Genomic DNA, 15,369 nt, shown 5'->3' with positions numbered 1-15,369 from the left:
GGAGTGGAAATCCAACTCAAACTGTGGGGAAATGGACTTGCATCTTGGTGGTCAGAACACTTACAAGAATTTTGGAGATGAAAAGGGGGTTGGAGATGGAGAATGAATTTGCAAGGGCAGAGGATCCACTGCGGGTTTTCTTTGAGGAGTGGAGTTTGAAAGGGTCATGGAAAATGTTCAAGAAGAAACAACTGTTTCCAATCTCAGCAAGCTTGGATCAGGTCATATGCTCTCAATGAATTCGGAGAGGGCATCAAGGAAGATGGAAGATCTTGGAGCTGCTCAGATTTGCTGTTAGAGATGAAGAGGGACGGGCAGGACAGAGGAGATGGTTCATAATGGAGAAATGAATTTTACTATCCCTCTAGTTTGCAGGCACGGGGGCCTATAAAATTCCCTGGGTAGCCCTCCTGCATGCTTTAGAGTCATTGATGTTTACAGCATGAAACAGGCCCTTCAGTCCAGCTTGGCCATGCCACCCAGTTTCTATCACTAAGCTAGTCCCATTTGCCCATATTTGCCCATGTCTCGATACTCACCCTGCCCATGTAACTGTAACTGCTTTTTAAAGGAAAAAATTGTACCCGCCTCTACCACTGCTTCTGTCAGCACGTTCCAGATGCTCACCACCCTCTGTGTGAAGAAATTTCCCCTCTGGTTTCTTTTGTATCTCTCCTCTCTCATCTTAAACCTATGCCCTCTAGTTTTAGACTCCCCTACCTTTGGGGAAAGATGTTGACTATCTACCTTATCTATGTCCTTCATTATTTTATAGATCTCTATAAGATCACTCCTTAGCCTCCTTTTCTCCAGGGAAAAAAGCCTCTACTTATACCTCAGACCATCAAGCCCTGGTAGCATCCTCGTAAATCTCTTCTGCACTCTTTATAGTTTAACAATATCCTTCCTGTAATAGGGTGACCAGAATTGAACACAGTATGCCATGTGTGGTCTTACCAATGTCCTGTACAACTTCAACAAGACATCCCAACTCCTGTATTCAATATTCTGACCATAAATATGCCTTCTTCATCACCCTGTTCAGAGTATGGTGAAATTTGAATTCAATAAATAAATCTGGAATTAAAAGTCTAATGATGACCATGAAACCATTGTCGATTGTTGTAAAAACCCAGCTGGTTCACTAATGTCCTTCAGGCAAGGAAATCTGCTGTCCTTACCCGGTCTGGCCAGGATGTGAATCCAGAACCCATACAGCAATGCGGTTGACTCTTAACTACCCCATAAGGCCACTCCGTTCAAGGGCAATTAGGGATGGACAATAAATGCTGGGCCCAGTCAACAACGTCCCCATCCCAAGAACAAATTTTAAAACTTTCATTCATTAGCTGAGGCATAGAATATAACAGCTGGGAGGTTATGATGAAGCTGTATAAAACGCTAGTTAGGCTGCAGCTGGAGTACTATGTGCTGTTCTGGATGTGATTGCATTAGAGAAGTTGCAAAGGAGATTCACCAGGTTGTTACCTGGGCTGGAGCATTTCATGTCAAGAGAGACTGGATAGGCTGGGAATATTTTCCTTGGCGCAGAGAAGGCAGAGGGGGGACCTGACTGAGGTATATAAAATTATGAGGGGCATAGATATGGTAGAAGGGAACTTTTCCCCTTAGTGGAGTGCCAATAACCAGAGGGCATTAATTTAAGGTAATGGGCAGGAGGATTATAGGAGATGTGAGGAAACATTATTTCACCAGAGGGAATCTGGAACTCACTGCCTGAAGGGGTGTTAGAAGCTGGACCCCTTACAACATTTAAACAATATTTAGATGAGCATTTTAAATGCCCATTGCATGCAAGGCTATGGGCTAATTGCTAGAAAATGGGATTAGAGTAGGTAGGTGCTTGATGGCATGTGCAGCCACAATAGGCCGAAGGCCTCTTTCCGTGCTGTAAAAACTGACCTCTCTGACCCTATGGAGATTTAAGAAGTTGAGGGGCTAATGTGGCCAACAGATATATGTTCTACACCAACCTGTTGTGTGAGGTGAGTGGTTGCCCTTGACATCAAGGCAGCATTTGACTCAGTATGCCATCAAGGAGCCCTCGCAAAACGAGTCAGTGGGATTCGGGGTAAATTCTCCACTTGTTGGAGTCATACCTGGCACAACGGAAGATGGTTGTGGTGGTTGGAGGCAATCATCTCAGTTCTAGGACATCACTGTAGGAGTTCCTCAGGGTAGTGTCCTAGGCCCAACCATCTTCAGCTGCTTCATCAATGACCTCCGTTCTATCATAAGTCTTAAACCGTTTGCGACACCTCAGATAATGAAGCAGTCCATCTCTAAATGCAGGCAGACCTGGACAATATCCAGGCTTGGGCTGACAAGTGGCAAGTTACATTCGCGCCACACAAGTGGCAGACGATCACCATCTCGAACAAGAGAGAATCTAATCACCGTCCCTTGACATTCAACTGCAGTAACATTGCTGAATTCCTGCTCACTGAGGTTCTGCTGCTGAGGTGGGCCAGAAGACAGACAAACTGGCCTGCTTTTTAAATACACAGGTTTAGGTCAGCCACAGAATAATTGTTTGGCCAGCGAACTTTGCAAGTTGGAATGTAAGCATCAATATCAGACATCAACATTCTAGGGTTACCATTGACCAGAAACTAAACTCGACTAGCCATTTAAATACTGTGGCTACAAGAGCTGGTCAGAGGCGTGGAATCCTGTGGTGAGTAACTCACCTGACTCCCCAATGCCTGTCCACCATCTACAAGGCACAAGTCCGGAGTGTGATGGAATACTCCCCACTTGCGTGGATAAGTGCAGATCCAACAACACTTGACATCATCCAGGACAGACCAACAAGACCGTCCTATGACATGCATATACACATCTCTGCACTGCAAGTCCAAGGTTCAGGAGTGTCAGACTAAAATGTGTCCAGAAATTGGGGAACAGCCTCCTTAAGTAATGAAATGGGGGCTGAAGCCTCTCATTGGCACCAAATGAATATGAAATATGTTTTCATCCAGTGCATAACATTATTCTGAAAACCCAAGGAGATCGCTAATGAATCTTATCTCCCCTACATGGGAATCCAGCCAAGACCATGTAATTGCCCCTGAAGAAAGCCACAGGTGTTCAAATGGAACCCTTAGGGTAACAGAAGAATTGCAATAGGTTTGACCTTCAAACCTTACATCTAAATGAAGGCATTTCTTCAGTTCTTTGGCCCCATGTGCTATCTATATCAGAATCACTAAACAGACTATTTATAAATTAGGTTCTGATACCTGTTTGCATTGATAATCTGTTCTTGTTGTTGATCTTGGATGAGGCTGTCCTTGGTCAGAATTGATAGAGACTGCTGGAGGCCAGGCTGTAGGTAAACCTGACCTTTTACTGAGCATTTTACTAACTATGTCTTCTCTAACTATGTCTTGCCTGGGATGGAACATTTAAGTTATGAAGAAGAGGTTTGATAGGCTTGGGTTGTTTTCACTGGAGCAGGGAAGACTGAGGGGCGACCTGATCGAGGTGTACAAGATTTTGAGGGGCATGGATTGGGAGCAGCTGTTCTCCTTAGTTCAAGGGTCAGTTACGAAGGGACACAAGTTCAAAATGAGGGGTGTGAGGTTTAGGGGGATTTGAGGAAAACCTTTTTACCCAAAGAGTGGTGACACTCTGGAATGCACTGCTTGGGAGGGTGGTAGAGGCGGGTTGCCTCACATCCTTTAAAAAGTACCTGGATGAGAACTTGGCACGCCATAACATTCAAGGCTATGGGCCAAGTGCAGGCAAGTGGGATTAGGTAGGCAGGTCAAGGCCTTTCATGCATCGGTGTAGACTCGATGGGCCGAAGGGCCATTTCTGCACTGTGGTATTCTGTGAATCTTCGGCGATCACTTGCTAACGAGTATGATTGTCCATCTAAGAAACTCATCTAGGACAAAGCAACCTGTTTGACTGGCACCCCAACCGCCACCTGTGTTACTGGTCATGGGTTCTGTGGGTTGTTACACGGCTGATGAGCCCGACCTTCGAGCCACATCTTCGACTGCGTTCTTGGTAGTTGTTTCTGGGAGGTTTGGTCCTTGGGCTTTAGATCACTTTTTGGGTGTGCTTGTTTCCTCTAGGTAGACTGGAACGAAGGAGGTTGAGGGGCGACCTGATAGAGGTATACAAAATTATGAGGGGCATAGACAGAGTGGATAGTCAGAGGCTTTTCCCCAGGGTAGAGGGGTCAATTACTAGGGGGCATAGGTTTAAGGTGAGAGGGGCAAAGTTTAGAGTAGATGTACGAGGCAAGTTTTTTACGCAGAGGGTAGTGGGTGCCTGGAACTCACTACCGGAGGAGGTAGTGGAGGCAGGGACGATAGGGACATTTAAGGGGCATCTTGACAAATATATGAATAGGATGGGAATAGAAGGATACGGACCCAGGAAGTGTAGAAGATTGTAGTTTAGTCGGGCAGTATGGTCGGCACGGGCTTGGAGGGCCGAAGGGCCTGTTCCTGTGCTGTACATTTCTTTGTTCTTTGTTCTTTGTTCTAGACACCTGGTGCGGGACATTTTATAGTGTGAATATGCCAATGCACATCAGCAGACACATGGTCCTTGACAAAGGGTAGGTGCAGTTCCAGTGGCAAGGGAACCTTGGCACGTGGGGATCTCCCTACTGCTGCAGTCTTCATCTGCCATCGCAGCCCTTGATGCCATACGAGTATCGTCCGCCTGATTCGCCATTGAGTAATTGTTTTGGCTTATGTTTGTCTGGTTTCTCCCCTCCAACCTTACCATCTTGGGTGGCCTTGGCAGGAGCTTAAGACTCCTGATGGCATTGCTCTCTGAACCAATGGAAAGTTCCAGCCTCTCTACCGTGGCAATCCAAGGAAAGGACTAACTATGCACAGTATAGGGCTTAATATGAGGCTCTATGTAGAACTATCTCTCAGCATACTTTGTTGTCATGTGATCTCTATAATGTAGAAAGTCTATTTACATATGTGATCACTATAATGTAGACAGTCTATTTACATATTTAACATGAACCCTTTTGTAGCCATCTGGGATGGCCACGTCCCGATTACAAAATGGACACTTCCAAAGACTGCAGGGAAAATTGGACAATGCTAAGAAACAAGCAGGTGCAAACCCTGTCTGTTGATTTGAACCTTGAACGCTCAGACAGGACAGAAACTACCAAACGATTTACATACTAATAAGCCATCTCCGGGGACAAAAGGGAAACATTTAGATATACAATGTTAGGACAGACTCCCCGGCGCCAGAAGGAGCTAAGACAAAGCTGACCGACAGTCACCAGGACACACCCAGCGATCAGGGAACCACCCCTCTATTAGAGGAAAATCGATACCGATGATTGGGAAAGACCCAATTAGTTGAGGCCAAGTTCAAGGCCCGCCCAAAAGAGCGGGAAGCCGTTTTGAGTATAAAAGGTATCCCCCAAGGGAGAATCTTTCTCCTTTGGCTTTGGCTCTCAGCGAAGAGAGAGACCTGCCTAGCAGCTACAGCAGACCAAGACCAAGACTAAGTTCCAAGTCAATGCACGCTACGAGATATACGCTCCTAGTTGCTACCCTGTAAACAGCTCAACCAGCAGCCTCAGAACCGAGCAACGACCATTGTTCCTCTGACTGAGTGGGCGCCCGAAGCTAAGTATAGGCCTTAGTAATAGTGGTAGTTTAGTTTTATAGAGTTTATGCATGAGTAGATTTGACTATGTAAATAAATGAGCATTGCTTTTGAACTTACTAACTGGTGTATCGAGTCATTGATCAGTATTCGGTTCTGAACCTTGTGGCAGTGTCGAAAGATACTTGGCGACTCTTGAGCAAACGTGATTAAATAGAGCCAAATTAAGAACCAACCAAAAGTTAGCAACATTTGCTGGCGACCCAGATGGGACTCGATTTAGAAGTGGCCTAACCACTCCGAGAGAATCCAAAAATTTGAATTGAGAATCCAATTGGGAACAGAAAGAAAAACCACAAGCGTCAAAACAGTACTAATCAAGCCTCTGAGATTCGGAAGTTTGTTAATGCATGCGTACTAACAGGGATATAAGGTAAACCGGAGAGATTTTGTTGCGAAAAAACTGTCGGGGGTTTTGTAGGCCGGAAATTAACGTAAGCCGTAACCATGTTTACATAACCGCTTTATCACCCCGTGTTCCAAACTCAGTAGAGATCCTAGTAGAGAAAATGGCAGTGAAGGCAATGGAACGCCTTATGAAGCCCCAGGAATTCGAGGTCGCAGCGACCAGCAGTAGAGTAGGACAGTGTCCCGTTTGGGAAGAAGAGATCAGAAAATATCTCAAAGGGACAGGATGGCCCCTTTGGAGCGAATTCAGTGATAATTAGGAAACAGGACCCGGGAGTATAGGACATACTTGGTGGGAGAACCTGTCAGACATCCACAAGAAGAGCTTAGGGAAAGCTCGCAAGTCGATGGCAATCGTGTCCTGTTTGGCACAATTGCGAGGCACAGAGGAGGTCGTTAGGACGCTCCATAGAGAGATAGAGGAGAGAGACAGAAGTAGTGAGGTAGACGTGAGTGAGGTAGAGAAAGAGAATCGAGATCTGAAAGCAGTTAGCAGCAAGGGACAGAGAGGTGGATGATGCCAAGCGGGCACATCAGTCTTGTCTCGTGCATTTGAACAGCTTTCAGACACAATACGATAAGGCCTACCAGGACACGCAACGTGCGGTCTTGGTAAGACAAGAAACAGAACAGCAAGTTGAGAAATTGCAGAAACAGTGCAACGATTTAAAAGCAGCCCTACGAGCACTCCATACTTCCACAACGGAACAAAGGCAGAGCTCAGTAGACCATGCAAAGTGCCGGAAGCAAATTGCAGAATTACAATCTCTGCTGTCCGTGCAAAATGGCTTTCAGAGTACATTCGGACCCCAATTAGATCAAGAAAACGGCCCCGATTGGCAGGAATTGGACGAGACAGTCCATAGATACGTACATGGGACATGTACGCAGGAAAAACCCCAGAAAAGGAAAGCGCCCCAACCCCCAACCGAACAGGCAGAACACACACCCATGAATCCTGTGACCACACACCGCAGGGCCGCAGGAGAAGGAGAAGCAGATTTCCTTTACACAACCCCGTTAACCGTGACCCAATTACAGGACGCGTGTGGAAATATTACACCGTTCCTTCCCACATCCGACCCCCACCAATTTTTCGCGAAAGTCAGACAACAGGCTACCATGTACGGCCTGGATGAAAAGGAGCAAGTGAAGCTCACAGTTTTGAGCCTCGACCCTTCAGTCATAGCAGCCCTTCCCAATCCACAGAATGTAGGAGGAGGCACACTCCAAGAGATGCACACAGCGATCCTTGATGCGATCGGCTTTAACAGAGGAGGTCTAAATAAGTGTAGGCAAAAGAAGACAGAGCACCCCACAGCGTTTGCTGGACATTTGTGGATTCACTTTACCTCAGTTTTTGGAGAGTTAGCCCGTGCCCATTTGTCCCCAGATAATATGGCCAAATGGACCTGAATTCTAGTCTCCCACGCCACAGAAGCAGGACGAAAAGCTTGCGCAAATTATGACCCCTCAGATGAGGCCCACAATGAAAAATGGGTTTTGAAGAGATTGTCCCGCGCTTGGGAGCAATCAATTGTAGGCAAAACCGCATTTATAACACCCGATGAAGAGCAGGTAGAAATGAACCCAGTTAAAGCACCCCGCATGGGTCACCAGAACCCCGCATGGGTAAATGAGGGCAGGAACAGCCAACCCCAGCCAAAACCTCAAAAATGTTATAATTGTGGACAGCTAGGACACTTTGCACGAGAGTGCAATGCGCCCCAGAAGCAGCAGAGAAACCAACAGACAGGCACCCTAAACAAGACTAGGGCAAAGCCGATCCATAGCGTTAGCGCCCATTCAGAGAGTACAAACATGAACGGCACCGATTGACGGTGTTCGGGCTCCCCAACTTGCATCTGCGACACCCTTTGGGACAAGTCCGGTAGACCGGTAGTAGCAGGCAAAGTTCGGGGACAACCCGTGGAATTTCTTAGGGACACAGGAGGGTCCCGCACCACACTCCATTCCTCCACGATGTTCCAGCGAGACACGTGGCCCACAACAGACACCATTACACTCAGCGGCTTTACAGGCTATTTACAACAGGGACACGTCACAGCCCCTATAGCAATACAGATAGGGAACATCGCAACCAAGCACCCCGTAGTTTTAGTTGATCTGCCCCAGACAGCAGAACATATCCTTGGGATCGATTTCATGAGCTCCCATAACCTTTCTTTCGTCCCAGTGAACAAATGTGTATGGAAAATGGCAAAGGCAGCACGAGCCCCCGCCACGCACACAGTAGGAGAATACGTAAATAGGATTAGCTCAGTAGGAGACTTCTGGTTCGACCCTCGAGCCATTAGTGCTGACAAACAGGTTAGGGCAGTCCTGCAGGAACACAAAGCAGCATTTGCACAGCACAAGCACGACTGTGGCAGTCTGACTGGCTTTGTGAACGTTACAGGTCCCGACCCTAAACCCCAGAAGCAGTACGGATTTCCCCAGGAAGCAGAGGAGGAAATCTCCAAAGTAACAGAGAGTTTGTTGGAGCAAGGCCTACTTAGACCAGTAGGCTCCACAAACAACGCACCAATTTGGCCCGTCAAGAAACCGGATGGATCATGGCGACTGACCATTGATTACCGGGAACTGAGCAAAGTAACCCGAGCAGCAGCCCCCACCGTAGCCACGAGTCCCGAGACCATGCTCAAACAGGGACTCCTGTCAAAAAAAATTTCGGTTTTGGACATTAGTAACGGCTTTTGGTCCATTCCATTGGCTAAAGCGTGCCAGTATAAATTCGCCTTTACATTCCAAGGGCAACGGTACACGTGGATGTGCCTTCCACAAGGCTTCCACAACTCCCCCTCCATTTTCCACCGACAGCTTGCAAATGGATTAGCAAAATTTTCACGTCCAGATTGTCTGGTGCAGTATGTAGACGACTTGTTACTACAGGCAGACACAAAGGGAGAGCACATTTTGTTTCTCGCCGAACTCCTCACACTCTGAAAAGAAATTGGTTGTAAAGTCAACCCCAAGAAGGCCCAGATTCTGAAAGAAAAAGTGATTTACTTGGGAACAGTGATCACTCATGGTAAACGCGAGATCGAGCACAAAAGAATTGAGTCAATCGTCAAATTGCCCCTTCCCCACAATGTCTCAGCCCTCCGGTCATTTTTAGGACTAGTTGGTTACTGCCGAAACCATATTGACGGTTTCGCCACTAAAGCAGCGTCCCTTTCCGAACTTCTCAAGAAGCAGGCACCTTGGGAATGGCTTCCACAGTACACAGATGCCGTGGACGCTTTAAAAAGAGCACTCAGCACAGCTCCCGCACTACAGGTCCAAGATCCACATTCCCCGTACGCTATAGAGGTAGCAAGCACTGACCGAACCCTTTCCTCCGTGCTCCTCCAGGAATGCCACGACCAGTTACGCCCCGTAGCATACGCCACACGCATGTTAGACCCCGGAGAGCAAGGATTTTCTGCCTGTGAAAGGCACCTGCTCGCAGTTTTTTGGGCAGTGCAATACTTTGCATACATTACAGGACTCAACCCCATCACCATCTATAGCTATTGTAAGACGGCCGACTTAAAGATGGCACAGTCAGCCAAATTTGCGCAGCCCGTTGGACCCGTCTTTTGCAGGGACAGGACATCACGGTAAAGAGAACTAAAACCCACACATTCCTTGCCGATAATTTGCAGTATACAGGCAGCCCTCACGAATGTGAGATCATCACCACAAAACACAACACACGCCCATTTATTCCCAAAACACCCCCCAGGAAAACAGGTAGTACACCCCAGAGACCCCAGCCCACAGACACGTGCGCACCCCTGAAGATATATGTGGATGGCTCATCCACAGTGTTAAATGGAGAGAGAATTATTGGTTGCAGTATTAATGTAGGGATGCGCCCTAGATCAAATTTCCTTGAAGTTGCCAGGACACTTGAAAGTCAAAGAGATCTAGGAGTACAGGTCCACAGGTCATTGAAAGGGGCAACACAGGTGGAGAAGGTAGTCAAGAAGGCATACGGCATGCTTGCCTTCATTGGCCGGGGCATTGAGTATAAGAATTGGCAAGTCATGTTGCAGCTGTATAGAACCTTAATTAGGCCACACTTGGAGTATAGTGTTCAATTCTGGTCACACTACCAGAAGGATGTGGAGGCTTTAGAGAGGGTGCAGAAGAGATTTACCAGAATGTTGCCTGGTATGGAGGGCATTAGCTATGAGGAGCGGTTGAATAAACTCGGTTTGTTCTCACTGGAACGAAGGAGGTTGAGGGGAGACCTGATAGAGGTCTACAAAATTATGAGGGGCATAGACAGAGTGGATAGTCAGAGGCTTTTCCCCAGGGTAGAGGGGTCAATTACTAGGGGGCATAGGTTTAAGGTGAGAGGGGCAAGGTTTAGAGTAGATGTACGAGGCAAGTTTTTTACGCAGAGGGTAGTGGGTGCCTGGAACTCGCTACCGGAGGAGGTGGTGGAAGCAGGGACGATAGTGACATTTAAGGGGCATCTTGATAAATACATGAATAGGATGGGAATAGAGGGATTCGGACCCAGGAAGTGTAGAAGATTGTAGTTTAGTCGGGCAGCATGGTCGGCACGGGCTTGGAGGGCCGAAGGGCCTGTTCCTGTGCTGTACATTTCTTTGTTCTTTTGTTTGTTCACTTAGGCTCGCAGGCAGCAGAGCTGGCAGCGATTGCATATATTGTAGACCACCCAGTCTCGTTCCCGACCCCAGCAGACATCTATTCAGACAGCTTGTATGTCTGTAATAGTTTGACAGAGTTCCTACCACTCTAGGAAACAAGAGGATTTGTTTCCGTGGACGGTAAACCCCTATCCTCAGCCCCATTACTCCGCCATATCTTAGAGACAGCGAAGGATAGAAAATACGGAATAATTAAGGTTCGCAGTCATCACCGTTCTTCCCTCCCCTGGAAATGTTAAAGCAGACGCCCTAGCGAAGGCAGGTTCCAGGCATAGTTATTTCTGGAACCCCCCGAAAGCACCCCAGTACACGCAGTTCAGGCCTCACAGACCAACATTCAGGATCTAACGCAGGCCTAGAAAGAGGACGAGAAACTCAGGGAAGTTTTAAAGGGAACCTTTCCAGCCCCGTACGACAAGTTTAAAAACGCAGTCACCACACATGACAGTGTGCTTTTAAAGGATGGCATTTATATAGTCCCCAACCAGGACAGGAACTAGATCATTTGTCAGTTCCATGACAAACATGGACACGAAGGAATTGAACCCACCCTAGCCCACCTCACACCGCTTTGCTGGTGGCCTGATTTAAAAATCGATGTCACGCACTACTTAGAGAATTGTTTAATCTGTGCCCAGAACAATCCGGCCAGATATGCTAAAAAGGCTCAACTTAGCCATACCCGCCCCGTTAATGGACCCTGGACAAATCTCCAGATAGATTATATAGGACCCCCACACCCGTGCAGAAATGGTTACAAGTATGTGTTGGCGGTCATAGACACCTTCACAAAATGGGTGGAAGCATTTCCGTCAAGAACTAATACGGCCAAGGCGACGGCTAAAATATTAACACACCACATCTTTCCAAGATGGGGCTTACCACGCAGTATAGAGTCCGACCAGGACTCCCATTTCACCGGACGTGTAATGAAAAACATCCTCACGATCTTCGGCATTACACAAAAGTTCCATATTGCATACCACCCCCAGTCAAGTCGTATTGTAGAACAAATGAATAGGACATTGAAAGCCACCCTCAGGAAAATGGTTCAGCAAAATACTAGCACATGGGATTCAGTACTCCCATTTGCTTTGATTCCACCCATTTCTTACCCGCCGCGGCCCATACGCACCCCATTTTGGCTCGTTACATTCAAAATTCTTTTGTTTGGTTTTGACAACCCTTAGGTTGCTTCCCTATGCTATTTACATCTTCAAACACTGGGATGGTAAATCACACAGGCTGCGAGACGGCTCGCAGTATGACAATATTTTGTTAGATGTCTTGTCCAAATATTCGGTTTAAAAAAAAATGAGGGAGTCACTAATGGTGACCAATTATAAAGGGAAATTGGCAGTAAAGGACAGATAGACAGACAGACATACGAGATCTTAAGCAAGATAATAACAGAAATTATGCTTGTGTTCACAGAAACCCAGGAACCACAGAGGAAGACAAAGAAGTCCGACAAAGATGAAGACAGCCTTCGTGTTCACATGGATCTTAGCAGGATCCCTTCAGTTGCGCGCGGACGCTACCCCCGACCCCTACCACACAACCCGTAAATGACTCTCACCCCTGTAATACACGGAACCCCAAGATAACTAGCCCAGCGACAGCAAGCAATACCCCGACCTGGTGTGATAAGTTTATCACCTGGTGCTCGCTCTCATATGTAGTCGAAGCACTCTTAGTGCTGGCGATACTTTGCAATGTCGTGCAAACGTTTAGAGTCAGGAAATGGCGAAACAGAGCATATTGCTCTCGCACCCCGGTATACAGTTTTAGGTCCCCCATTTTCAGATTTCACCAGACCCCCGAACCCATTGGGACACATTAAAGAGCATCCATTTTGTTTAATGTATTCTATGGAATAAAGAGATGTTAACCTCTGTGTCTGACTGCCAGGCCAGAGAAATTTGTGTGCTGCTATTTTGTACAGTTTAAGATGTATAGATTATTTTTGGATTGTTTGTATTTTTGGATTGTTTATATGAGGATAGTTTATTGAGAATAGTTAGAGGTTCCAGTTTTTAAATTTTTCTGTAATGCATGTATAGCGCTCCGTAGAATTTTTGATAATGAATGTACTTAAAATGGTTTAGGTAAAATTGTGTTGCATAGGATACTCTCCCAGTGTAGAGCCTAAGCATGGATGCCCCGGGGATCAGAGGATGAAGACGCCATGGTAATGTGATCCTTCACGCTTCGCGTTGAAGATCACAAGGAGGGAGTGTAGCCATCTTGGATGGCCACGTCCCGATTACAAAATGGACACTTCCAAAGACTGCAGGGAAAATTGGACAATGCTAAGAAACAAACAGGTGCAAGCTCTGTCTGTTGATTAGAACCTTGAATGCTCAGACAGGACAGAAACTACCAAACGATTTACATACTAATGAGCCATCTTCGGGGACAAAAGGGAAACATTTAGATACACAATGTTAGGACAGACTCCCCGGTGCCAGAAGAAACTAAGACAAAGCTGACTGACAGTCACCAGGACACGCCCAGCGATCAGGGAACCACCCCTCTATTGGAGGAAGATCGATACGGATGATTGGGAAAGACCCAATTAGTTGAGGCCAAGTTCAAGGACCGCCCAAAAGAGCGGGAAGCCGTTTTGAGTATAAAAGGTATCCCCCAAGGGAGAATCTTTCTCCTTTGGCTTTGGCTCTCAGCGAAGAGAGAGACCTGCTTAGCAGCTACAGCAGACCAAGTAAGTTCCAAGTCAACGCACGCTACGAGATAGACGCTCCTAGTTGCTACCCTGTAAACAGCTCAACCAGCAGCCTCAGAACCGAGCAACGACCATTGTTCCTCTGACTGAGTGGGCGCCCGAAGCTAAGTATAGGCCTTAGTAATAGTGGTAGTTTAGTTTTATAGAGTTTATGCATGAGTAGATTTGACTATGTAAATAAATGAGCATTGCTTTTGAACTTACTAACTGGTGTATCGAGTCATTGATCAGTATTCGGTTCTGAACCTTGTGGTGGTGTCGAACCTGGCGACTCTTGAGCAAACGTGATTAAATAGAGCCAAATTAAGAACCAACCAAAAGTTAGCAACATTTAACACTACAGTTAATAGTTGAAATCCTCTCTGCATGAATCTGTGACATTGGTAATAAACCCATATTTTATTAATTTCCTCCCACTTCTGGTTTGAAGAAGGCCAATTATAATAAATGGGTCAGCACCTTTATTACAAGAGGACCAGAATGGATTCTGTGAAAAATTAGTAATATGTTTGTCCAACTATCAAAATGCAATTGGGATTTTCACAGCACTGTCATTTTAGCCACATTTTAGTCAATTAAATTATGGAGGTCATTTTTGTTGCTTTCTACAGGAATCCTACTCAGACATAGCACAGCAACCTATCTTCCACAATGCAAAACATAAGGGAGAAATGCAGATTTATTTCTGTTTTCCAGCAGCACATGGTAATTCATAGTTGTGTTCCTGTTGTTCAGTTTGAGGTTAAATAGAGAGGAAATAATTTCTTTGTGCATGATTTGCCCAGATTGAATGGGGGGGGGGGAAGTTAATTTCCTGAAAGGGGGGGTTGTGCTGGGAGTGCAGCATTGACAATAGCAAAACAAGAGAAACAAGTTTGCTCCATTTACGTGACAGGTGAGCTAATTTGTGGGAGAGTATGTGGTGGCATCACTGGACACTTGTGGAGAAAGCTCTTAAAATGCTTACTGAGGATTTGTCTGTTCTCAAATGTGGAATTGTTAAGAGGATGGACGTTCTTGAGAAAGTTACTCCTCAAATAATAGGGTTCACAGGATTGCAGGTAGTTATTCAAAGATTTAATAAGCATTTGATGATAAGGACCCTTGATAATATGAAACTGAAATTCAACAGCTGTCAAACTGCAGTTACTGGAGAATTCTGGAGTGTGAACAGGGAGGTTGTCAGCTGATTTGGCCTCATTCAATCCTGTGCTCGCTCTCTCCCTCCCTATTCATTTATACCTCTTTTTCCAATCCTGTTATATATTACATTCTGTTCATGTCCCCTTTACACATCTTATTTACCTGCCCATCAAATCCTTAAACTGGATATCATAGAATTTACAGTGCAAAAGGAGGCCATTCGACCCACCGAGTCTGCACCGGCACTTGGAAAGAGCAGCCTACTTAAGCCCACACCTCCTTCCTAGCCCTGTAACCCAGTAATCCTACCTAACCTTTTTGGACACGAAGGGCAATTTAGCATGACCAATCCACCTAACCTGCACATCTTTAGACTGTGGGAGGAAACCAGAGCACCCAGAGGAAACCCACGCAAACAGGGGGAGAAAGTGTAAACACCACACAATCACCCGAGGCCGGAATTGAACCCAGGTCCCTGGAGCTGTGAGGCAGGAGTGCTAACCACTGTGCCACCATGCTGCCCATATGATGTGCATAGTTCTCCTTCAGCCTCGGGCCGATTTAGTTTCGATGAACATCGCCTTCCAAGGGCAGCACGGTGGCGCAGTGGTTAGCACTGCTGCCTCACGGCGCTGAGGACCCTGTCTGTGTGGAATTTGCACATTCTCCCCGTGTCTACGAGGGTCTCACCCCCACACCCAAAAA

The sequence above is a fragment of the Scyliorhinus torazame genome, chromosome 4, assembly GCF_047496885.1.
Source record: "Scyliorhinus torazame isolate Kashiwa2021f chromosome 4, sScyTor2.1, whole genome shotgun sequence".
Classification (NCBI taxonomy): domain Eukaryota; kingdom Metazoa; phylum Chordata; class Chondrichthyes; order Carcharhiniformes; family Scyliorhinidae; genus Scyliorhinus; species Scyliorhinus torazame.
This window is presented reverse-complemented; position numbering follows the sequence as displayed.